This window comes from Mirounga leonina, unplaced genomic scaffold, assembly GCF_011800145.1.
Source record: "Mirounga leonina isolate KUSES-001 unplaced genomic scaffold, KU_Mleo_1.0 Mir_154, whole genome shotgun sequence".
Lineage (NCBI taxonomy): Eukaryota > Metazoa > Chordata > Mammalia > Carnivora > Phocidae > Mirounga > Mirounga leonina.
This window is the reverse complement of record NW_023270389.1, coordinates 57,009,238-57,035,502: the sequence shown is the minus strand read 5'-3', so window position 1 is coordinate 57,035,502 and position 26,265 is coordinate 57,009,238. Positions and strand designations below refer to the sequence as shown.

General features: G+C 37.1%; 1 long non-coding RNA gene across 1 annotated transcript; it reads left to right on the top strand.

Annotated features, from left to right (window-relative positions):
• On the top strand, positions 1 to 25,746 carry LOC118013730. Its single transcript, XR_004680106.1, has 3 exons — positions 1 to 91; positions 25,254 to 25,325; positions 25,657 to 25,746. It is a non-coding gene; the product is annotated as an uncharacterized LOC118013730 (long non-coding RNA).
• Positions 25,747 to 26,265: the final 519 nt, after the last annotated feature.

Below are 26,265 nucleotides of genomic sequence, written 5' to 3'. Positions count from 1 at the left end.
GCATTCTCGGGGTGGATGTCGGGGGCGAGCCATGCTGCCTAGCAATGCTCACTGGGCTTGAAGAGAGATTGGCGCATTGGAGGAAAATGAGGTGAGCAATCTGTGTGAGGTGCTGAGCTGTGCTGATTCATGCACCTTGACACAAACTAACCCCTTGGAAGAAAGGGGGCAAGAGAAACTGGAGGAAGATTGCTGTCTCTGGAGACAAGGCAGGCCAGAATTGTAGCAGCTGAATATTGACGGAGTCAGTGTATTCCTGGCAGGTTGCTGGCACATATGGAGCACAATTCACTTAATCTTTCCCTAGGCTTTCTGAAATAGATCAGACAGGTATCCTAAATGCATTTTACAGGCAGTAAACACTTTCAAGGGAGTTACATAACCTACTCCAAGTTGCATTATCCGGCTGCAGCAGAGTGGAATTTCAAAACTAGGTCTATCTGATCTCCAAACCCACAGCAAGGGTGTATTAACAGAATAAGAATTTTATATTAAGTTTTATCTTAGTTCATTAGTTTATTAGTGTGGCAGACATGTCATGTTCAAGTTCCCAAAGTTTGGGGAAATTATAAAGAGTGTTGTGATCAGATTTGGGAGACTGTATGTGGCATATGTGTGTGTGTGTGCATGTATGTGTGTGCGGGGGCAGTACCTAGAGGGATATATTTAGTTAAAAAACACTTTTCATTTTTTTTTTTTTAAACATAAGATGAGAAAAGCCCATTTGTGCTCTGGTGGGAAGGACAGTAAAAGATTGGTGATAGGAGAGAGAGGGAAGGCTAAGGAGGCAAATTCTGACCAAGGTCAAAGGCATGGGTCCCAGAGTACAAGTGGAGCAAAGGAGATCCTTCTTCCACCTCAGAGGAGGGAACAAGGTGGCAATAGGGGAGGTGTGGGGACCTCATAGTGGCACTTTCAGTGTCTACCATTGTTATTATTGTTGTCTTTTTGTCTGTTTGCCTCCACTTAACCTTTTTGTTTCGTTTTTACAGCTTTATTGAGGTATGCTTGACATACAATAAATTGTACATATTTAAAACGTACAATTTGATAAATGTTGACTTACACATAAACCCCCAAAACCATCACCACAAGCAAGACAATGAACAGAATAAGATGACTCATTTGCCATCAATCACCTGAGTTTTTTTGTGTCCCTGTGTGATTTCTCCTTCTAGCTCCCCACCCCATACCCTAGACTACTTAGGCGAATGCTGATCTATTTTCTGTCACTGTGAATTTGTTTGCATTTTCTAGATGTTTATATAGATGGACTCATACTACATGTACTATTTTTTGTCTGGCTTCACTTATTCACTTTCACTCAGCATGATTACTTGAGCTCATCCACTGCATGTATCAGTAGTTCATTCTTTTTTAGTGCTGAAGAGTATTCCATTGCATGAATGTACCACTATTATTTTATCCATTCACCTGTTGAAAGACATGGTGTACTTTTCCAGTTTGAGGTTATTACAAGTAAAGCTGCTCTGAATATATTCATGCACAAGTGGTTTCTGGATATATGTTCTTATTTCTCTTGGGTAAGTGCCTGAGAGTGGAATGACTGGAATAGATGGTAGGTATATGTTTAACTTTTGATGAAACTGGAGATTTTCTTCCCCCAAAGTGCTTAAACCATTTTAGACTTCCACCAACCAAGTTCCCATGCTCCCTCTCCATATGGACACATGCTATGGACAGTCTTTTAAAAATTGTAACCATTCCCTTCTTCACATCAAAAACTAAGGATGTACTGTATGGTGACTAACATAATAAAAAAATAAATAAAAAAATAAAAACTGTAACCATTCTCATAAATGTGGGATCTCATTGTGGTTTCTATTTGTAAGTCCCAAGAGACTAATGATATTGAACATCTTTCATGTGTTTATTTGCCATCCATATATTTTTTTTGGTGAAATTTTGTGTAGGTCTTTCCTCCATGCTTTTTATTTTCCTTGTTATTGGGTTTTGAGATTTCTTTATGTATTCTGAATACAAAATCACAATCAGATATTTCATTTGCAAATATTTTCTCTCCAATTGTACCTTGTCTTTTAATTTTTTTAACAATGTCTTCCACAGAATAAAAGTTTCTCATTTTTATGAAGTCCAAATTATCAATTGCTTTCTTTTATGAATTAGTTATTGGTGTCATATCTGAGAAGTATTTGCCTAACTCAAGTTCACAAAGATCTTCTCTTGTTTTCTAACAGAAGATTTAATAGATTTAGTTTTACATTTAGGTCTATAATCCACTTTGAGTTAATTTTTGTATATGCTAAAGGATTTGGATCTAAGTTCCTTTTTTTTTTTACATTTAGATAATCAGTTGTGCCAGCACCATTTACAGAAAAGACTACCTTTTTCATTAAATTCCCTTTGCAATTTTGTCAAAAAACCATTGCCCATGTATATATGGGTTTATTTCTGGACTCTGTTTCATTGATCTATTTGTCTATCTTTTCATCAATACTACTTTGACAACTCTAGCTTTATAATAAATCTTAAAATCAAGTAGTATAAGTCATCTGACTTTGTCCAAAGTTGTATTGGCTATTCTATGAACTTTCATATATATTTCAGAATCAGCTTGATAATTTCTGTAAAAAAGACCTCCAAGATTAATGGGATCCTATGAAATCTATACTTCAATTTGAGAATAATTGGCATCTTTTTAAAACTTTATTTTGGAATAATTATAGATTCATAGGAAGCTGCAAAGATACTACAGAAAATCTTTTGAGTGTCCTTCAGCCTGTTTACGCCAAGGAATGATTACATAATTGTAGTACAATATCCAAATTACGGATATATATTGGTACCAATATAATATTTGGTACCATAAGTATGTGTAGTTCCGTCTTTTTATAACTCATGCAGGTTTGTGTAGCCATCACCACAACCAAAATACAAAATTAGTCCATCACCACAAAGATCTCCCTTGTGCTACTACTCTTTTATAGACATATCAACTCACCTCCCCTACCATCTCTGGCCTCTGGAAATCACTCATCTGTTTTCAAACTCCGTAAAATTTTTGTTTTGAAAGTGTTACACAAACGAATTAATACTGTATGAGACTTTTTTAAAGATTTTATTTTTTTCAAACAGTTTTAGGTTTACAACACATTTGAGAGGAAGGTTCAGAGATTTCCCACATATACTGTGCCCCCATATGCATAGCCTTTCCCATCATCAACATCCCTCACCAGAAGGGTACCATTTTTGTGAAGGCTGAATCTACACTGCCACATCATAATCACCCAAAGTTGATAGTTTACCTTAAAATCCACTCTTGGTGTTGTACCTCCTATGGGTTTGGACAAATGTATAATGACATGTATTCATCATTATAATATCACATGGAGTATTTTCACTGTCCTAAAAATCATCTGTTCTTCCTATTCATCTCCCTACTTCACTCCCTCCACTTCTGGAAACTAATGTTTTTATTGTGTCCATAGTTTTGCCTTTTTCAGAATGTCATGTACTTGGAATCATACATTATGTAGGCTTTCAGATTGGCTTCTTTTACTTAGCAATGTGCTTTCAAGTTTCCTCCATGTCTTTCCATGGCTTGATAGGTCATTTTTTTAATTATTATTATGTTATGTTAATCGCCATACAGGTAGATCATTTCTTTTTAGCACTGAATAATCTATTGTTTGGATGTTACACAGTTTATCCATCCACCTAGAGAAGGGCATCTTTGTTGCTTCCAGGATTTGGTAACTATGAATAAAGCTGCTATAAACATCCATGTGCAGGTTTTCTTGTGGACAAAAGTTTTCAACTCTTTTAGGTATATATCAAGTACTGCAATTGTTGGATCGTATGGTAAGAGTATGTTTAGTTTTGTAAGGAACTGTGAAACTGTCTTCCAAAGTGGCTCTACCGTTTTGCATTCCCACCAGCAATGAATGATAGTTCCTGCTACTCTGCTTTCTGGCCAGGATTTGGTGGTGTCAGTGTCCCAGATTTTGGCCATTCTAATAGATATGTAGTGGTATCTCATTGTTGTTATCATTTGCATTTCCCTCGTGACAAATGATATGGAGCATCTTTTCATATGATTATTTGCCATCTCTATTTCTTCTTTGATGAAGTGTCTATTCAGATCTTTGACCCACTTTATAGTTGAGTTATTAGATTTTTGTCAAGTTTTAAGAGTTCCTTGTACATTTTGGATAACTGTTTTATCAGCCACATCTTGTTTTTTGTGAGTTTTTTTTGTTGTTGTTGTTTTGTTTTTTCTTTTCTCCCAGTTTGTGGCTTCCCAGTTTGTGGCTTGTCTTCTAATTCTCTTGATATGTTTCACAGAGCAAAGTTTTTAATTTGAATGAAGTCCAGCTTACCAATTATTTCTTTCATGGATCGTGTTTTTCATGTTGTATCTAAAATGGGGATCACCATATACAAGATCATTTAGGTTTTCCTCTATGTTACCTTCTGGGGGTTTTATAGGTTTGCATTTTACATTAGGTCTGTGATCCATTTTTGTGAAGGATGTAAGTTCTCTGTCTACATTCACTTTTTTTGCATGTGGATGTCCAGTTGTTCCAGTACCATTTGTTGAAAAAAATCACCTTTGCTCCATTGTACTGCTTTTGCTCCTTTGTTAAAGATCAGTAGGCTATATTTATGTGAATCTGTTTCTGAACACTCTATTCTGTCCCATTGCTCTGTCTCTTTTTTCACCAATGCCACACTGTCTTGATTAGTGTTGCTTTATATTAGGTCTTGAAGTGGAGTAGTATCAGTCCTCCAATTTTGTTCTTCAATATTGTGTTGGCTATTCTGCAACTTTTGCCTCTCCATATAAACTTTAGAATCAGTTTGTCAATATCCATGAAACAATTTGCTGGGATTTTAAAATTGCATTTAATTTATATACCAATTTGGGAAGAATTGACATCTTGACAATATTGAGTTTTACTATACGTGAACATGGAATATTTATTTATTTATTTAGTCCTTTGATTTTGTTTGTCAGAATTTTGTAGTTTTTCTCATATAAATATTGTATATATTTGCTTGATTTATACCTAAGTATTTCATTTTGGAGGTGCTAAATACATGTTATGATTTTTAATTTCAAACTTACTTATTAATTTTGTATATAAAGTAATTGACTTATTGTATATTAACCTTGTATCCTGCAACCTTATTATAATTGCTTATTAGTTTCAGAAGTTTTTTTGTTGATTCTTTCAGATTATCTAAAGAAATATGACATTTGTAAACAAAGATAGTTTTATGTTTTCTTTCCCAATTTATATACCTTTTATTTCCTTGTCTTGCTTTGTTGCATTGGCAAGGACTTCCAATATTTCCAGTACTGTGTTGAGAAAGGGTGGACATCATAGCCTTGTACCTTATCTTAGTGGGAAAGCTTTGAGTTTGTCACCTTAAGTTTTATTACCTGAGATAAATTGCATTTGGTTGTGTTATATAATTCTTTTTATACAGCAAACCTCAGATATATTGCAGGTTTGATTGCAGACCACTGCAACAAAGCAAATATTGCAATAAAGTGAGTCAAATGAATTTTTTTTGTTTCTCAGTGCATATCAAAGTTATGTTTATACTATACTACAGTCTATCAAGTGTGCAATATTATTATGTCTAAAAACAATTCTCATACTTTAATTTAAAAATATTTATTTGCAAAAAATTCTAGCCATCATCTGAGCTTTTAGCAAGTCACAATTAGCAATCACTGTAAATTATATACTATATACCATACATACCATACACCATAACAAATACAATAATAATGAAGTTTGAAATATTGTGAGAATTACCAAAATGTGACATAGAGACATGAAGTGAGAAATGCTGTTAACAAAATGGTGCTGATAGACTTGCTCAATGCAGGGTTGCCACAAACCTTCAATTTGTAAAAAATGCAATATTTGTGAAGCACGATAGAACAAAGCACAATAAAACAAGGTACACTTGCTCTTATTTGGATCCAGGATTTTTTCTTTATCTTTGATGATATATCTTGGTATAGTTTTTTGGCATTTATCTTGTTTGATGTTTGCTTCCTAGAGCTGTGATTTGATGTTCAGCATTAATTTGGGGAAATTATTATTAGTCTTTATTATTTCAAATATTATTCTGTGCCTTTCTCTCTTTCTTAACCTGATATTACCATTGCATCTATGTTATACCTTTTGTAGTTGTCCCACAGTCCTTGGATATTCTGTTCTGTATTATTTATTTTCCAAATATTTGGGATTTTCCACAGATCTTTCTGTTATCTATTTGATTTAATTCATTTGTAGTCATAGTACATACTTTGTATTATATATGAATTTTTGCAAATTTGTTGAGATTTGTTTTATGGATCAAAATATGGTGTGCCTTTTTCTTTGTGCATTTGAAAGCAGTGCATCATCTGTTGTTGTCACCTGGAGTATTCCATAGATTTCTAGATTTCTTTTATTTATTTGAGAGAGAGCATGAGCAAGAGAGCACAAATAGCGGGAGAAGCAGATGGAGAGGGAGAGGCAGACTCCCCGCTGAGCAGGGAGCCTGACACGGGGCTCAATCCCAGGACCATGGGATCATGACCTGAGCTGAAGGCAGATGCTTAACCGACTGAGCCACCCAGGTGCCCCTAGAGTGTTCCATAGATTTCAATCAAATCAATAGCTGATAGTGCTGTTCAAGTCTTCCATATCTTTACTGATTTTCAATCTGTTTGTTCTATCAATTATTAAGAGTGGGATGTTGAAATCGCCGACTATACTTGTGGATTTGTCTCTTTTCACTTTTAGTTCTTCCAGCTTTTGAAGCTCTTCATTTAATTTGAACGTTTGTTATCAGGTGCATAAATATTTATGATTTTTACATCCTCTTGAAAATTTGACTCCCTTTCTATGAAATGGAACTTTCATCCCTAGTAATATTCTTTGCTCTGAAATCCACTTTGTCTTATGTTAATATAGCCACCCCAGTTTTCTTCTGAGCAGAGTTTATAAGGTAAATCTTTATACATCCTTTTACTTTAACCTATTCATGTCTTTACATTTAAAGTGGATTTCTTATAGGAAGCAAATAGGTGAATCTTGCTTTTTAATACAATCTGATGACCTCTGCTTCTTTTTATTTTATTTTACTTTTCTCTTTGTGTAGAGTTGGCACACAATGATACATTAGTTTCAGGTATGCAACATGGTGATTTTACTTCTGTATACATTATCCTATGGTTATCATAAGTGTAGCTACCATCTATCACCATACCACACAATTACAGTATCATTGACTATATTTCTTATGCTGTGCCTTTTATTCTCATGGTTGATTCATTCCATAACTGGAAGCATGTATTTCCCACTCACTTTCACCCATTTTGCCCATCCCCCCACCCCTCTCCCCTCTAGCAGCCCTCAGTTTATTCTCTGTATTTATAGGTCTGATTTTGCTTTTGTTAGCTTGTTTATTCATTTGTTTTTTAAATTCCATTTTTGAGTGAAATCATATGGTATTTGTCTTTCTCACTCTGACTTATTTCATTTAGCATAATACCATCTAGGTCCCTCCATGTTGTCACAAAGCACAATTTCATCCTTTTTTGTGGCTGTGTAATATTCCATTATATATTTTGTATATTATATATTATATATTTAATACATATTATATATTATATATAATGGAATGCATATTATATATTCATTTATATAATATATAAAATATATAATGGAATATATATACATTTTATATATAATGGAATAGTATATATATCACAGCTTCCTTATCTGTCTATTGATGGACAACCTCTGCTTTTTAATCAGCATCTCTAGCTGATTTACAGTTAATGTGTATTGATATGGTTGGTTTTCATTGTAACATAATGTCATTTGATTTCTTTTTATCTCATTTGTTTTTTCCCCTATTTCTCTCTTTTCCTACCTCCTTTTGGATTAATTTTCCTATGATTCTATTTTATCTCATTTGTTGGCATTTAGCTATAAATTTTCCATTTTTTGGTTATAGTATTCACATTTATAATATTTATAGTATTCACATTTAAACTGTCAAAGTAAGAATTCTAGTAATATTGTATCATTTCACATAGAGTATTACAAATGGAAGTATCCTCCACTTCTCCCCTCCCAGGCTTTGTAGTTCTTATTTTGTACAATGAAGATTTGCTCTACTGTCTTCACACTTGCATTGTTTCCAAATAGAAGTCTTCTGTCCTTATCTTTTGTTCTCTGTACATAATACACCTTCTCCCCACTCCATGGGTATTTCCACATTTTCCTCTATGTCATTAGTTTGAAGCAATTTGATTATGATACACAGAGAAGATTTCTGCCATCAGGAAGACCTGATAAGAGGTTGTGTATGGTTGCAGTCCACATGTGGCACAGGGAAGGCCCCAGTGGTCATGCAGAAATGAGATGAGAAATGCTACCAGCAAATATTTGGAATAAGAGCTGGCATGAAGATGAGAAGGAAAAAAGAAAAAAGAAAAAAAAAATGGGGAAGAATTTTTTTTCCTCTCCAAAACAGAAAAGATTGATGTTTAGTTCTCTGTTATATCAGAAGTGTAGGCATGAGAAAATAGTGACAAATCAGGGTGAATTTTTGTTTTATGCAAAGAATAACTTTTCAATAATCAGTGTGATAAAAATATGTTAATTAAGAGCTTAGCACCTAAAACCTTCAAGAAGAAAAGAACTCACTTTCACAAGTTTGCAAATATTTACCTTCCCAGAGATTGTAGATTACACTAGATTATCCCCTGAGCTCTTCTTTCTGAGAATCTATCAATTTATGAAGACAAATACATATGAAAAATATTTCTTGGGGTGACTTAAAGGATCTTGGAAATCAATATAAGCTGATATTGCAAGTGAATTTCAAAAGAGTAAGGTCACAGGGATCCTATTTCACCAAGGGGACTTTCATTTTAGACCTGTTGCATTCTGTCTGTGTGACCTTGAGCAAGTCACTTAACCACTGAAACCTTAATTTCTTCAACTATAAAATGAATGTAATAAAATTATTGTTCCTTATCCAAATCAGTGGAGTATTACAAGATCAGATAGCACAATGCTTGTAAAAATACTTTGTCAGCTATAAAAGACTATGCAAATATTAATTCTAATTATTCAGGAATAAATTAATTAATGTAGCTTAAGGGGGAAATGAAGGTTCATGAATGCACCAAATTTATAGCATGCAATAGATATGTAACAAAAATAAAATAGAGAAGAAATTAAATTAGACCTAGAAAGGATTGAGTCCACTGGCTGCTTTCAGGTGGCAACTTAAATACACCATTCCACAAACATATAGTCTTTGAATTGCCAATGCTACAGTCATCCATTTCTGGTACGAATGAAGCAGATAAGACAGGAGGAAAACCATTCTCTTTAAAAAATTTGATTTATTCCTATTCCCCAAATTATGATAGGAGATTGGTTGACTATGCATTCCACACACAGAAAACAGGAGTTTTTACTCAAACCAAGAAGGAAGTAAAATTTTTTCCCCCTAGGTCAGCAATACTATTGTGATGAAATACACTGTATATAAAAGTTTGACCCCTGGGGCAGAGCAAGATGGCAGAGGAGTAGGAGATGTGGATTTCGTCCAGTCTCAGGAATTCAGCTGGATAGGGATCAAACCATTCTGAACACCTACAAACTCAACAGGAGATCGAAGGAAAGAATAGCAACAACTCTCTGAACAGAAAAGCGACCACTTTCTGGAAGGTAGGACATGCGGAGAAGTGAATCCGAGGTGATATTCGGGAGGATAGACGGCGGGGGAGGGGGCCTCCATTGACCACTTCTGGCAAGTGGTAGAGCCGTGGAGCACAAAATCGGAACTTTTAGAAGTCGGCTCCACTGAGGGACGTCGCTCCAATGGCTAAGCGGGGGGTGGAATCCTCTTGGGACAGGGTGGTCTCAGGACCCTCAGGGTCACAGAAAGACCTGGGGTGCCTGAGCACGGCAGAGCTCCCAGGTAACGGAGCAGGGAAGCAGGCTGCAGAGGCAGAGCCCAGGTGCGGGCTCTCAGCTTGGGGTTGCCATAAACCATGATCCACGGCACAGTCGGGCCACTGCTCCTCCAGCAGGGACCCAACAAGCAGTAGATCTGGGGAGATGCCCCTTCCTTCCCCGGGAGGAGCGGCACAGGAGCGCACCACAGGGATCTGCTGGGTTTGGAGACTCCACACGGGGTCGGGTGCCAGAGATAGAAATGCTCAGTCACAGGCTGGGTGAGCACAGACTGAGGCCGGAGACCAGGGAGATGGAAGTGATTGACTGCTTTTCTCTGGGGGCACACTGAGGAGCAGGGCCCCGAGTTCTCGGCTCCTCTGGGGCGGAGATTGGGAGGCCGCCATTTTCACTCTCCGCCTCCAAAGCTGTATGGAAAGCTTACAGGGAACAAAAGCTCCTGAGAGCAAACCCGAGCAGATTACTTAGCCCAGACCGGGCAAGGGCGGGGTAATTCCACCTCTGGCAAAGACATTTGGGAACCACGGCAACAGGCCCCTCCCCCAAAAGATCAGCGAGAACAGCCAGTCAAGACCAAGTTTGCTGATCAATGAGAACGGCAGAACTCCAGCCAGCGGTACGGGAATACTGCACATAGAACCCATGGCTTTTTTACCATGATTCTTTAGTCCAATCCCTTTTTTAAAAAACATTTTTATTTTTCATTTTCAGAGTCATATTCTATCCCTTCATAGTAGCTACCCTTATATTTGGTACATATATATATATATATATATATAAGATGTTCTCTCTTTAAAATTTTGGGATACAGTTTATTCTGACAGACCAAAATATATATATATATAAGTTTTTCTTTCTTTAAAATTTTGGGAGGCACTTTCTTCTAACAGACCAAAATACACTGAAAATCTAGTGTGTGGCACTGATCTATGCCCCAGCCTGATCATATTTGATCATATTCTGTTTTTGTTTTGTTTTGTTTTGTTCTGTTCTTGTTTGTTTTTATCTTTTTCTTTTTCTTTTTTTGTATATATCTTTTTCTTTCTTTCCATTTCTTTTCCCTGGGCTTCAGGTCTTTTCTGATTTGTTTAGAGTATATTTTCTGGGGACGTTGTTACCCTCTTAGCATTTTGTTCTCTCATTCATCTATTCTCCTCCAGACAAAATGACAAGACAGAAAAAATCACCTCAACAGAAGCGGGGGAAATCGGAGGGGTAGATGAACCCTGATGGGTTCTGAAAATGATGGACTCTGAAAAACAAACTGAGGGTTCTAGAGGGGAGGGGGGTGGGAGGATGGGTTAGCCTGGTGGTATTGAAGAGGTATTGAAGAGGGTACATTCTGCATGGAGCACTGGGTGTTATGCACAAACAATGAATCATGGAACACTTAAAAAAAAAATCACCTCAACAAAAAGAACAAGAGGCAGTACCGACTGCCAGGGACCTACTCAATATGGACATTAGTACGATGTCGGATCTAGAGTTCAGAATCATCACTTTAAAGATACTAGCTGGGCTTGAAAAAAGCATGGAAGTTATTAGAGAAACCCTTTCTGGAGAAATAAAAGAACTAAAATCTAACCAAGTCGAAATCAAAAAGGCCAATAATGAGGTGCACTCAAAAATGGGGGCATTAACTGCTAGGATAAATAAGGCAGAAGAGAGAATGAGTGATATAGAAGACCAAATGAAGGAAAATAAAGAACTGCTAGGATAAATAAGGCAGAAGAGAGAATGAGTGATATAGAAGACCAAATGATGGAAAATAAAGAAAGTGATATAGAAGACCAAATGATGGAAAATAAAGAGAGATAAACAACTACTGGATCACGAGGGCAGAATTCGAGAGATAAGCGATACCATAAGACGAAACAACATTAGAATAACTGGGATCCCAGAAGAAGAAGAAAGAGAGAGAGGGGCAGAAGGTATAATGGAGCAAATTATAGCAGAGAACTTCCCTAATTTGGGGAAGGAAACAGGCATCAAAATCCAGGAGGCACAGAGAACCCCTCTCAAAATCAATACAAATAGGTCAACACCCCGACATCTAATAGTAAAACTTACGAGTCTCAGAGACAAAGAGAAAATCCTGAAAGCAGCTCAGGAGAAGAGATATGTAACCTACAACAGTAGAAACATTAGATTGGCAACAGACCTATCCACAGAGACCTGGAAGGCCAGAAAGAACTGGCAGGATATATTCAGAGCACTAAATGAGAAAAATATGCAGCCAAGAATACGATATCCAGCTAGGCTGTCATTGAAAATAGAAGGAGAGATAAAAAGCTTCCAGGACAAACAAAAACTAAAGGAATTTGCAAACATGAAACTGGGCCTATAAGAAATATTGAAAGGGGTCCTCTATGCAAAGAGAGAGCCTAAAAGCAACATAGACCAGAAAGGAACACAGACAATATACAGTAACAGTCACCTTACAGGCAATACAATGGCACTAAATTCATATCTTTCAATAGTTAGCCTGAATGTAAATGGACTAAATGCCCCAATCAAAAGACACAGGCTATCAGAGTGGATTAAAAAACAAGACCCATCGATATGCTGTCTGCAAGAGACTCATTTTAGACCCAAAGACACACCCAGATTGAAAGTGAGGGGGTGGAAAACCATTTACCATGCTAATGGACAGCAAAAGCAAGTCTGGGGTGGCAATCCTTATATGAGACAAATTAGATTTTATTTATTTTTTATTTTTTTTACCTTTTTTTATTATTTTTTTATATGACAGAGAGAGACACAGCAAGATAGGGAACACAAGCAGGGGGAGTGGAGGAGGGAGAAGCAGGCTTCCTGCGGAGCAGGGAGCCCGATGCGGGGCTCGATCCCAGGACCCTGGGATCATGACCTAAGCTGAAGGCAGACGCTTAACCATCTGAGCCACCCAGGCACCCCGAGACAAATTAGATTTTAAACCAAAGACTGTAATAAGAGATGAGGAAGGTCACTATATCCTACTTAAAGGGTCTACCCAACAAGAAGATCTAACAATTATAAATATCTATGACCCTACCATGGGAGCAGCCAATTATATAAGGCAATTAATAACAAAAGCAAAGAAACACATCGACAACAATACAATAATAGTGGGGGACTTAAACACCCTCCTCACTGAAATGGACAGATCGTCTAAGCAAAAGATCAACAAGGAAATAAAGACTTTAAATGACACACTGGACCAAATGGACTTCACAGACATATTCAGAACATTCCATCCCAAAGCAACAGAATACACATTCTTCTCTAGTGCCCATGGAACATCCTCCAGAATCGATCACATCCTAGTTCATAAATCAGGTCTCAACCAGTACCAAAAGATTGGGATCATTCCCTGCCTATTTTCAGACCACAATGCTTTGAAACTAGAACTCAATCACAAGAGGAAAGTTGGAAAGAACTCAAATACATGGAGGCTAAAGAGCATCCTACTGAAGAATGAATGGGTCAACCAGGAAATTAAAGAAGAATTAAAAAATTCATGGAAACCAATGAAAATGAAAACACAACTGTTCAAAATCTTTGGGATGCGACAAAGGCAGTCCTAAGAGGAACGTATATAGCAATGCAAGCCTTTCTCAAGAAACAAGAAAGGTCTCAAGTACACAACCTAACCCTACACCTAAAGGAGCTGGAGAAAAAACAGCAAATAAAGCCAAACCCAGCAGGAGAAAAGAAATAATAAAGATCAGAGCAGAAATCCATGAAATAGACACCAAAAAAAGAGTAGAACAGATCGACAAAACTAGGAGCTGGTTCTTTGAAAGAATTAACAAGATTGATAAACCCCTGGCCAGACTTATGAAAAAGAAAAGAGAAATGACCCAAATCAAAAAAATCATGAATGAAAGAGGAGAGATCACAACCGACACCAAAGAAATACAAACAATTATAAGAACATATTATGAGCGGGCACCTGGGTGACTCCCTTCGGCTCAGGTCATGATCCTGGAGTCCCGGGATTGAGTCCCACATCAGGCTCCCTGCTCGGCGGGGAGCCTGCTTCTCCCTCTGACCCTCCCACCTCTCATGTGCTCTCCCTCTCTCATTCTCTCTGTCTCAAATAAATAAATAAAATCTTAAAAGAAAAAAAAAAAGAACATATTATGAGCAACTTTATGCCAGCAAATTAGATAACCTAGAAGAAATGGATGCATTCCTAGAGATGTATCAACTACCAAAACTGAACCAGGAAGAAATAGAAAACCTGAACAGACCTATAACCACTAAGGAAATTGAAGCAGTCATCAAAAATCTCCCAAGAAACAAAAGCCCAGGGCCAGATGGCTTCCCAGGGGAATTCTACCAAACATTTCAAGAAGAATTAATACCTATTCTTCTGAAACTGTTCCAAAAAATAGAAATGGAAGGAAAACTTCCAAACTCGTTTTATGAGGCCACCATTACCTTGATCCCCAAACCAAACAAAGACCCCATCAAAAAGGAGAATTACAGACCAATATCCTTGATGAACATGGATGCAAAAATTCTCACCAAAATACTAGCCAATAGGATCCAACAGTACATTAAAAGGATTATTCACCACGACCAAGTGAGATTTATCCCTGGGCTGCAAGGTTGGTTCAACATCTGCAAATCAATCAATGTGATACAATAGATTAATAAAAGAAAGAACAAGAATCCTATGATCCTCTCAATAGATGCAGAAAAAGCATTTGACAAAGTACAGCATCCTTTCTTGATCAAATCTCTTCAGAGTATAGGGATAGAGAGTACATACCTCAATATCATAAAAGCCATCTATGAAAACCCACAGCGAATATCATTCTCAATGGGGAAAAACTGAGACCTTTCCCCCTAAGGTCAGGAACGCAGCAGGAATGTCCACTATCACCACTATTCAACATAGTATTAGACATCCAAGCTACAGCAATCAGACAACAAAAAGAAATCAAAGGCATCCAAATCGGCAAAGAAGAAGTCAAACTCTCACTCTTTGCAGATGATATGATACTTTATGTGGAAAACCCCAAAGACTCCACCCCAAAACTACTAGAACTCATACAGGAATTCAGTAAAGTGGCAGGATATAAAATCAATGCACAGAAATCAGTGGCATTTCTATACACCAACAACAAGACAGAAGAAAGAGAAATTAAGGAGTCAATCCCACTTACAATTGCACCCAAAACCATAAGATACCTAGGAATAAATCTAACCAAAGAGACAAAGGATCTGTACTCAGAAAACTATAAACTACTCATGAAAGAAATTGAGGAAGACACAAAGAAATGGAAAAACGTTCCATGCTTATGGATTGGAAGAACAAATATTGTGAAGATATCAATGCTACCTAGAGCAATCTACACATTCAATGCAATCCCTATCAAAATACCATCCACTTTTTTCAAAGAAATGGAACAAATAATCCTAAAATTTGTATGGAACCAGAAAAGACCCTGAATAGCCAGAGGAATGTTGAAAAAGAAAAGCAAAGCTGGTGGCATCACAATTCCAGACTTCCAGCTTTATTACAAAGCTGTCATCATCAAGACAGTATGGTACTGGCAGAAAAACAGACACATAGATCAATGGAACAGAATAGAGAGCCCAGAAATGGACCCTTAACTCTCTGGTCAACTCATCTTTGACAAAGCAGGAAAGAATGTCCAATGGAATAAAGACAGTCTCTTCAACAAATGGTGTTGGGAAAATTGGATAGCCACATGCAGAAGAATGAAATTGGACCATTTCCTTACACCACACACAAAAATAGACTCCAAATGGTTGAAAGACCTCAATGTGAGACAGGAGTCCATCCAAATCCTAAAGGAGAACACAGGCAGCAACCTCTTCAACCTCAGTCACAGCAACTTCTTCCTAGAAACATCACCAAAGGCAAGGGAAGCAAGGGCAAAAATGAACTATTGGGACTTCATCAAGATAAAAAGCTTTTGCAAAGCAAAGGAAACAGTCAACAAAACCAAAAGACAACCGACAGAATGGGAGAAGATATTTGCAAATGACATATCAGATAAAGGGCTGGTATCCAAAATCTAGAAAGAACTTATCAAACTCAACACCCAAAGAACAAAGAATCCAATCAAGAAATGGGCAGAAGACATGAACAGACATTTTTCCAAAGAAGACATCCAACAGACACATGAAAAAGTGCTCAATATCGCTTGGCATCAGGGAAATCCCAATCAAAACCTCAATGAGATACCACATCACACCAGTCAGAATGGCTAAAATTAACAAGTCAGGAAACGACAGATGTTGGCAGGGATGCAGAGAAAGGGGAACCCTCCTATACTGTTGGTGGGAATGCAAGCTGGTGCAACCACTCCGGAAAACAGTATGGAGGTTCCTCAAAAAGTTGAAAATAGAGCTACCATATGACCCAGCAATTGTACTACTGGGTATTTACCCCAAAGATATAAATGTAGGGATCTGAAGGGGTACGTGCACCCTGACATTTATAGTAGCAATGTCCACAATAGCCAAACTGTGGAAAGAGCCAAGATGTCCAACAACAGATGAATGGATAAAGAAGATGTGGTATATATAGACAATGGAATATTATGTAGCCATCAAAAGGAATGAGATCTTGCCATTTGCAACGACGTGGATGGAACTGAAAGGTGTTATGCTGAGTGGAATAAGTCAGTCAGAGAAAGACATGTATCATATGACCTCACTGATATGAGGAATTCTTAATCTCAGGAAACAAACTGAGGGTTGCTGGAGTGGTGGGGTTGGGAGGGATTGGGTGCCTGGTTGATAGACACTGGGGAGGGTATGTGCTATGGTGAGCACTGTGAATTGTGCAAGGCTGTTGAATCACAGATCTGTACCTCTGAAACAAATAATGCAATATATGTTAAGAAAAAGAAAAAGAAGAAGATAGTAGGGGGGTAAGAATGGGGGGGGAATTGGAGGGGGAGACGAACCATGAGAGACGATGGACTCTGAAAAACAAACTGAGGTTTCTAGAGGGGAGGGGGGTGGGAGATGGGTTAGCCTCATGATGGGTATTAAAGAGGGCACGTTCTGCATGGAGCACTGGGTGTTATGCACAATGAATCATGGAACACTACATCAAAAACTAATGATGTAATGTATGGTGATTAACATAACAAAAAATAAATAAATAAAAATTGTGTTCCAGGGGAAAGAAAAAAATGTTTGACCCCTAGTGGATAAATCAGGCATAAAATCTAAGTCATAAACTAAAGGCAAATATGAATGCCAAAGAGTTAGGAAGGAGATCCACCTAGCAGTATTCTTTGTATACTGAAAGAGCTTCATGAAACTATTTGGTAAGGCTGTCTGATTTTTCTGTAGTTCGTTTTTCTTATTCTCTGCAGAGCCAATATAAAATACACCCACTCTTAAAGATGCTGCATAGAATTTTCCCAAATCAAATTTTTTTCCACTTCCTCTGGCAAATTCTAGTGATCATCCACCTACCATCTGACTTGTATTGAAGCATGATGTTCACCAGTCAGAAGAACACAGGATTGTGGCAGATCTTAAAGTTTATTCACCTTTATTTCTTGGCATTCTTCATGTTCTGTATGTCAAGTACTGCTCTGTGAACTTTACACATACTAACTCATTTAATGATTAATCATTTAATCATCCCAGTAACATTTGTTGAGCTTATACTGAGTTCTTATGAAATGTTAGACCCTGTGCTTGCTGTAAAATTGTCCTTCCCTCAAGGAACTCATAGTGAATTAGGTGAAATAGACATATAACACAATGTATTATAATGATCTGTCTAAAAGCAGTGATTAAATATGCAGAAAGAGATACAAGCTGAGCCTCAAGCATGATCCAGTTGTTGGAGCAGGGCCAAGGGTGAGGGATAATGAGTCAAGAGTGAAGTGGGGCTGAGGTGGTGGTGAGGAGGATGTTTCAGGTGGGGGTGGGCAGGGGGAGAGCAGGAACAAATGCACTGATTGATAAGCAGTATGAGATGTATGGGAGCCACAAACAGCTGTGTTGCTGGAAGATAAAGACTGAGGCAAACAGTGCAAGTGATGAGGCTGAAAATATGGACAGGGTTATGTAAAGGAGCTCAGTCCTTGACCTGTGTGGAAAATGGAAGTCCACTAAAAAATTTTCATCACAGGAATAAGAGGTCAGACTTATACTGTATGTAGTTCATATAATTTAGATAGTCTGGTGGCAATAGGAGGTACATGACTGGGAATGTACAATGAGTTTGAACATCTACTATTAGAATAAATATAAGCCCAATAAGGAACAATATTATCAGTATAATAAACTGCTGTATAGCTTCTTGAATATACATTAATGGTGAATTAACTATACCAAGGAAATCTTAGCTTTTTAAAACTTTATTAAACTTCAAAATTTCCTTCTTTGTTGTTTACTTGGATGAAGCCATGGTTAGGCCCATTTTTTGTTAAAGACTAAAGAGAATTGGAACGAGTCAGACCTTCTGTCTCCTGGTCTTGTCTTGGCCATTGACTAGCTGTGAGTCATTGGAACAAGGCTCAAGTTCTTCAACCATTAAATAAATGGATTGGAATAGATGGTGCTTAAGTCCTGTTTAAACTCAAAGGTTCTATAAAGTAGTTTTTATTCTTTTTTAACAGTTTCTTAGTCTCCAAAGGGATTGGGTGACACATATATAAGTACCTTTATATATCTTAACTCTTAGTGTTTGTGAGTAGGACAAGCGGTGTGAATATGTATGACAATTAAACCTCACAGATCTGCAACACGAACATTGTAGATTTAAACACACATACGGTACTCATACTAAATAGTACATAATACATTTTTGTATATGCCAGGATACTAAACTAGCTATCCAGAATATGCTTATGTGCCAACACAGTGAGTCAAATCTATATTTTTTAACTTAAAAAATTGTTTTGAATTCCTTTACTTAGCCTTGGAAGATGCTCTGATTAAATCTGTAATTTGGAAAAAGGTGAAAATTTGCTAATGGCTTTTGTCAAGAAAAAATTCAAGTATTTATTAACTAAAATTCTATTAAAATTTAGAATTGTCAATAATAATAATTTCTTGAAATGTTCTATTGAGATAGAAAACAAGCAATGATTGCTATAAAATGGCAATATGTTTCAGTAGCATACTTAATTTTTATTATACAAATTTCATATTAGGAAGTTAAGTTGCACTTCGCTGAAACTTGATAATAATTGCAGGTACTTAATTAAGCCAAGAAATGATTATTCTTCATATTCAGATGTAAATAAAGGCCATTTATGGTCCAGATTTATGATCTGGATTGTTCTTTCTCTTTAAGAGTATTCATACACAGGAACCAAACCATCTAAGCGGCTGGTCTTTGGTTCTGCTATTGGATGTTTTCAGCTCAGCTGACCTATCATCTACCACACAAATTACTGAAAAGGATAAAACAAAGGACTAACCATGACGCTGTCCTAAAATCAAGAATGTGATGCCTTGTCAATAACTTGGTGTCTACGTTTATTTTATAAAGGGGAATTCAATTATTCTATTGCCAATTATGTAGGCTGTCCGTTTGTTTAAAATAAAAACCTAATTGTTTATTTCCTCCTCTGGGTATCAACTGAAACTCAGGCAGTTTTCCTTGAACAGCATGAATGTATGTGGGCACATATGGACTGACACACACATTCTCTCCAAGAGAAAAGTGGGCAAGACTATACTTTCAGGGATCATTTCTATAGTTCGAAAAGAGGGCAAATTCCATGTGAGGAACCCATGGTGGGAAACAACCAAGTAACATGGACCCAGGTGTATGTATAGGCAATCATAAGCTTGCCAATGACTGGCAGAAGATCAAGTGGAAATGCCTTCCTGGAAGAGAGAATGCCTTGTGCAAATATCAAAGTGTTGCTTCTGAGAGCGGCAATTTTTGTATTGCTGTTGGCAGGGTGGATACTCATTCAAACTGTTCAAAGGCCCTACAGAAAGCTTGGCATATTCTGAACTTGGCAGGAGCTGGTTGGGACTCTGGCATTTATCCCCTTCCAGTCCTTTAAAACTGACATGACGCCTCCCTGTCTCCAGTGTCAGACTGACTGGCCGCTTGGGGTGGTCACTTTCAGGCCACTGTTACAGGAGCAGACCGCAGTGGTTTTGTATTCGGTGCAGCCAGGCAGCATCTGGAGTTGAAACACAGTGAAGACCGAGAGAAGCTGCCATTAGCTGGAAAGTTCCTACCGCATTCAATTGCCTATGTTCAGTGGTCTTTCAAGTGGGGTGCCAGCTCCCAAGAGTAAAGGTGATCCAGTAGGGTGCACAATGAGATTATTAGGATGGTATTTACATTAACTTACATTTAATTTCTGCTTTGTGTATATTCTATGATACATAGTATATTAGTACGATTGTACATGTATTATAAATAAATACATACATTTTGGGGGGGAATAACCTAAAACATTTGTATGAATAGGGATGCATAGTCAAACACAGTGGGCTTTTTTCTCAAGTTAATATATACATTTCTTGATGAGGCTCTTCCTTTGTTTCTGGAAAAGTTCCTCAGATTCCAGAGTCCTGTCTCTTGGCCACTCTTTCTCATTGTTATTGATCATCTTTTTGCAAAAATAACACCAACATCTATTCGTGTTCTATAATCTGTCACTGTTTTTTTTTAGGAGCTAGCTCTTCAAATATTTAATTTTCAAAAATATAGAGTAAGGTACAATTTACTGGGGACTCTTAACTGAGTTTAATGATATTAGGAATTTGTAGGGGAAGTGAAAAATGATTAGGTATTGCAAGATGCAATATGTCCTGGACTACCTTAAGGGGCTTTATTTTACCTATGTACTATCACTATAAAAATCAAGAATAAAATGAGAATGTGTGAGTATGGACAAAGTATTTGGGTAGTCCTAAGAATAAAAAAGTAAACAGAGTAAATGGTAAAAAAAAAAAAAATACAAAACAAAGCAAACACCTGATGCATATGAACACAAAACTCTCATGAATAAGTGCTATTATTGGAAGAAATACAATAAATCTTCCATGTATTTTTGAAAATTATTAAAACAGAAAGATGTTTCAGTAGAATTCAATTCTATTTATCTGCACTGTTAGCTCAAATTGCCTCCATCACTGTGTGTTGAATCCTGCTACACTTTCCCCCAAAGGCCTCTCTGAATTACCAGCAGAGTGAGGAGAGTCCTATGGTTGAAAAATATCCTAATCATTGTCTTTATATAAAATTGGAAAGGAATGGGAAAGGATGTGAAAATAAAACAAATTTAAAAAGAGGTCATCATAATAGAGTGACAAGATTATACATGAATTTTTCCTTAATATTTTTATCTGAATGTGCTATCACAATTGTCTAACCAAATAAAAAAAAAAAAACAAGTAAAATTGAGATTTGGCAGTACTAATTGTGGTATTCGGCTGGTCAGTAAATACCTACATGTGAATTTAGTTCCAGCAGAGGGAAGACATGCCCAAAGGTATGAGTGTCACTTATCAGATATAGTATAAGTTTACATAGAACATGTGCAACAGGGGCACCTGGGTGGCTCAGTCGTTAAGCATCTGCCTTCAGCTCAGGTCATGATCCCAGGGTTCTGGGAGCGAGCCCTGCATCAGGCTCCTTGCTCAGCTGGAGCCTGCTTCTCTCTCTCCCACTCCCTCTGCTTGTGTTCCCTCTCTCACTGTCTCTCTCTCTCTGTCAAATAGATAAATAAAACCCTAAAAAAAAATGAACATTGGGGTGCAAGTGCCCCTTCTTTTCACTACACCGGTATCTTTAGAGTAAATACCCAGCAGTGTAATTGCTATGTTGTAGGGTAGCTCTATTTTTAACATCTTGAGGAAACTCCATACTGTTTTCCAGAGTGGCTGTACAAGCTTGCATTTCCACCAACAGTGTAAGAGGGTTCCCCTTTCTCCATATCCTCACCAACATTTGTTGTTCCCTGTCTTGTTAATTTTAGCCATTCTAACTGGTATAAGGTTGTATCTCATTGTGGTTTTGACTTGTATTTCCCTGTGGCAAGTGATGTGGAGCATTTTTTTCATGTGTTTGTTAGCCATTTGTATATCTTTTTTGGAGAAGTGTCTGTTCATGTCTTCTCCCATTTCTTGACTGGATTATTTGTTTTTTGGGGTGTTGAGTTTGAGAAGTTCTTTATAGATCTTGGATACCAGCCCTTTATCTATAATGTCATTTGCAAATATCTTCTCCCATTCCATAGGTTGCCTTTAGTTTTGTTGTTTCCTTTGCTGTGCAGAAGCTTTTTATCTTGATGAACCCAATAGTTCATTTTTTTTGCTTTGGTTTCCCTTACCTTTAGAGACAGCAAGAAGTTGCTGTGTCCAAGGTTGAAGAGTTTGCTGTCTGTCTCCTCCTCTAGGATTTTGATGGATTCCTGTCTCATATTTAGGTCTTTCATCCATTTTGAGTTTATCTTTGTGTATAGTGTGAGAGAATGGTCCAGTTTAATTCTTCTGCATGTGGATGTCCAATATTCCCAGCACCATTTGTTGAAGAGACTCTTTTTTCCATTGAATATTCTTTCTGCTTTGTTGAAGGTTAGTTGACCGTAGAGTTGAGGGTCCATTTCTGGGCTCTCTATTCTGTTCCATTGATCTATGTGTCTGTTTTTGTGCGAGTATCATGCTGTCTTGATGATCACAGCTTTGTAATATAGCTTGAAGTCAGGCATTGTGATGCCCCCAGCTTTGGTTTTCTTTTTCAACATTCCCCTGGCTATTCAGGGTCTTTCCTGGTTCCATACAAATTTTAGGATTGTTTGTTCCAGCTCTGTGAAAAATGCTGATGGTATTTTGATAGGGATTGCATTGAATGTGTAGATTGCTCTGGGCAGCATAGACATTTTAACAATGTTTATTCTTCCAATCCATGAGCATGGACTGTTTTTCCATTTCTTTGTGTCTTCCTCAATTTCTTTCATAAGTGTTCTGTAGTTTCTAGTGTACAGAACTTTTACCTCTTTGGTTAGGTTTATTCCTAGGTATCTCATGGTTTTTGTTGCAATTGTAAATGGGATCTATTCCTTAATTTCTTTTTCTTCTGTCTCATTGTTAGTGTTTAGAAATGCAACTGATTTCTGTGCATTGATTTTGTATCCTGCCACATTGCTGAATTGTATGAGTTCTAGCAATTTTGGGGTGGAGTCTTTTGGGTTTTCCACATAAAGTATCATGTCATCTGCAAAGAGAGAGAGTTTGACTTCTTTGCCAGTTTGAATGCATTTTATTTCTTTTTGTTGTCTGATTGCTGAGGCTAGGACTTCTAGCTCTATGTTGAACAATAGTGGTGAGAGTGGGCATCCCTGTCGTGTTCCTGATCTTAAGGGAAAAGCTCTCAGTTTTTCCCCATTGAGTATGATATTTTCTGTGGGCTTTTCATAGATGGCTTTTATGATATTGAGATATGTTCCCTCTATCACTATACTTTGAAGAGTTTTAATCAAGAAAGGATACTGTACTTTGTCAAATGCTTTTTCTGCATCTATTGAGAGCATCATATGGTTCTTGTTCTTTCTTTTATTAATGTATTGTATCACATTGATTGATTTGCGGATGTTGAACCACTCTTGCATCCCAGGAATAAATCCCACCTGGTCATGGTGAATAATCCTTTTAATGTGCTGTTGGATCCCCTTGGATAGGATCTTGAGCCAATAGGATCCAAGATCCTCACCAAAATACATTTATTGATTTCCATGTGCTTATTTCTTCTCTATGTATACAGAGGGTTACCCTGCTTTCAAAGCATATTTAATATAAAAAATCCATGTTTGCCAAACAACCTAAGTGAAAGAAGAATATTTGCTTTATATGTAACTCCCCTAAAGCTCTTCCTTTAAACACAGAGCTCTTCCTTCATGTCATTGATTCATTTTACATGCTGTTTTTTCAGGAGCTCAGTGACTGAGTAAGAGTACAGATCAAGATCCTTTCACTGCTTTCACCCTTTGGCTCTGCATGTTTGTCACCATTTACCTAGAAATCTCCTTTCATATCCATCATCAAAAATCCATATCCCATTTCCTTCTCAATAATATCAATGTGGCAAATGAAGGCTCATTTTACTATTCTTCAACTTGAGATACACAAACTTCACTTTCTTCTCTGTAATTTTCTGCATATTTGTTTAGACATAAAAAAACCTCACTTTTCATACTTGTCTTTACCAACAAAAACAAGCTAATTCCTTTTCTTTATCTACATGATCAATGGACATGTGAGCTTTTTGAAGCCCAATTCTGAGTGTGGACTCTGGTAAATTGAGAACTGTCATTCCTGTGTAGGAATATGAAGAAGATGAAGGTTTCACCAGGTTCATTAGCAGTGCCATGATCTTGTGCCTTCACAGCTTTGAAAAGTAATGCAATTAAAAAGATGAGGTCCAGATATGACTAATGTTTCTGATCAGCTACCATAACATTTGTTCTGATGCTAGGCATTTTCACATTTTCACATTAAACCAGAGTTTAATCCTCACAAAAAAATCCTAAGAGGTGAGATTAGTCCCATTCTACTCATGAAGACATAAATGCCCACTGATCATATATGGCAGAATCATAACTCAAGCTTAGATCTCTGACTCCAACTCCCAACTTCCTGTGCATCCTGTCACATTTTCACTTGTAAACCACCAACCCAGGTGGGCTTCAGATGCTTTTTAAAGCCCCTCAGGAAGGGCTCCCTGCTAGTCTGTTGATAGGACAAAGTTAGCAGCCTCGGGGCTGCCTGCATCAGATGAGGACTTTCCTGCCACAAGCCTTAATTAACTGAATTCCATTTGTCCCTCCTTAGTGCTCTTGTATCACACTGGGTGTGGAAATCACTGCCATTCACAAATGTAACATTCATTCACTTCCACTGCTCAAGAAAATATCTGCCTGCCTTAGGGCTTGAAGTTCCCAAAGGTTAATTTAGGGTCATTGACAGTAGTTATTAAAAGTGGAAATGTGTCGGTACAAGAAGTTTAATAATACCAATGAATACAACACAATAGTATATCAAACATATACAAAAAAATAATTAAATGAATAAGACTATTATGTTAATTTTATACTTTATTTGTATACTTTATTTATATATTAATTATATAATTACTACTTTATATCATCACTATACAAATTATATGAATATTATCTTAATTGAATTAATAAGCCAATTATCTAGCAAGGTTCAGAGGTAATGTCATCTGAGATATTTGGGGTGTGGTATGCATTTGTTTTTATTTTAATTTGTTTTGTTGTTGTTGCTTTTGTGTTTTTTTAGAGAGAGAGAATGAGAGAGAGAGAATTACCAAGAAGGAAGAAATATGAGCCTACTTGAAGCATTTAGAAGCAGGTGAAGTATTCTGAGAATTTTAGACCTTGTAAAGGACGATTCAGAAACACCACTCCCCCCCCCCAAAAACAACAAAATTTTAAAAATTTATTCTCATGGAAATTTAATCTAGTTTGGGTAAAGTCATATAATAACAAAAATGAACAGACAAGTTATATACATACACAGGATATTAGGAGGTAAGTATAAAATGGAGGTAAGAAGGTATGGAGGAGAATCAAGTACGGAAGGAGAGCAGGAATGCACTGCATCTAAGTCAGCCAGTGAAAAAGTTAGAAAACTCCTAAATTGTTTTCTGAAGAAAAACTTGGTAATTTTTTTTTTTTTACAGACAATTGTTCATTTCATTTGGATGATTAGATTTATCGTCATGCCCATGTGCTCAGAGAGGGGAGAAAAGACTGGAAGAGAAGAATGGGGGATACTTTTTTTTTTTATAACTTATCAATCTATTTTCCCTTATTTCCCTTATTTTCCCTTCCCCAAAATACTAATCAAAGAAATTGCCCAATTTCACAGACTCTAATAAAACAGTAGAGCCAAGATTCACAATACAGCCCTGTGGTGCCCCATTTTTTTTTAACTTTGTCTACATAATGCTGTCTTCTTGAGAATGTTCATGTAATTTTATAACTTTCTCCAAAACTGACTAGAAAGAAGAAAAATGCTCTTTTATTTAGCATAAACGTCAAATGACTTTGGCACAGGTACACTCAATACTTCTGCTATCCACTCCTTCTAGGCTATAGTGATTCTAAGTTCTGTCGGCATTCATGGGAGACAGGAAGGAGGTAGAGAGTAAGTCACCACTGCCATCTTCAGTGTGCTGGCTGCTGACACTCTTGCAGAACTTCTCCTGCTTGCATGCCCCCCACTATTCTTGTTCCAGTCAATAAATATTTTAAATGCATCCTTCTTTGAGAACTTTATAAACATGACC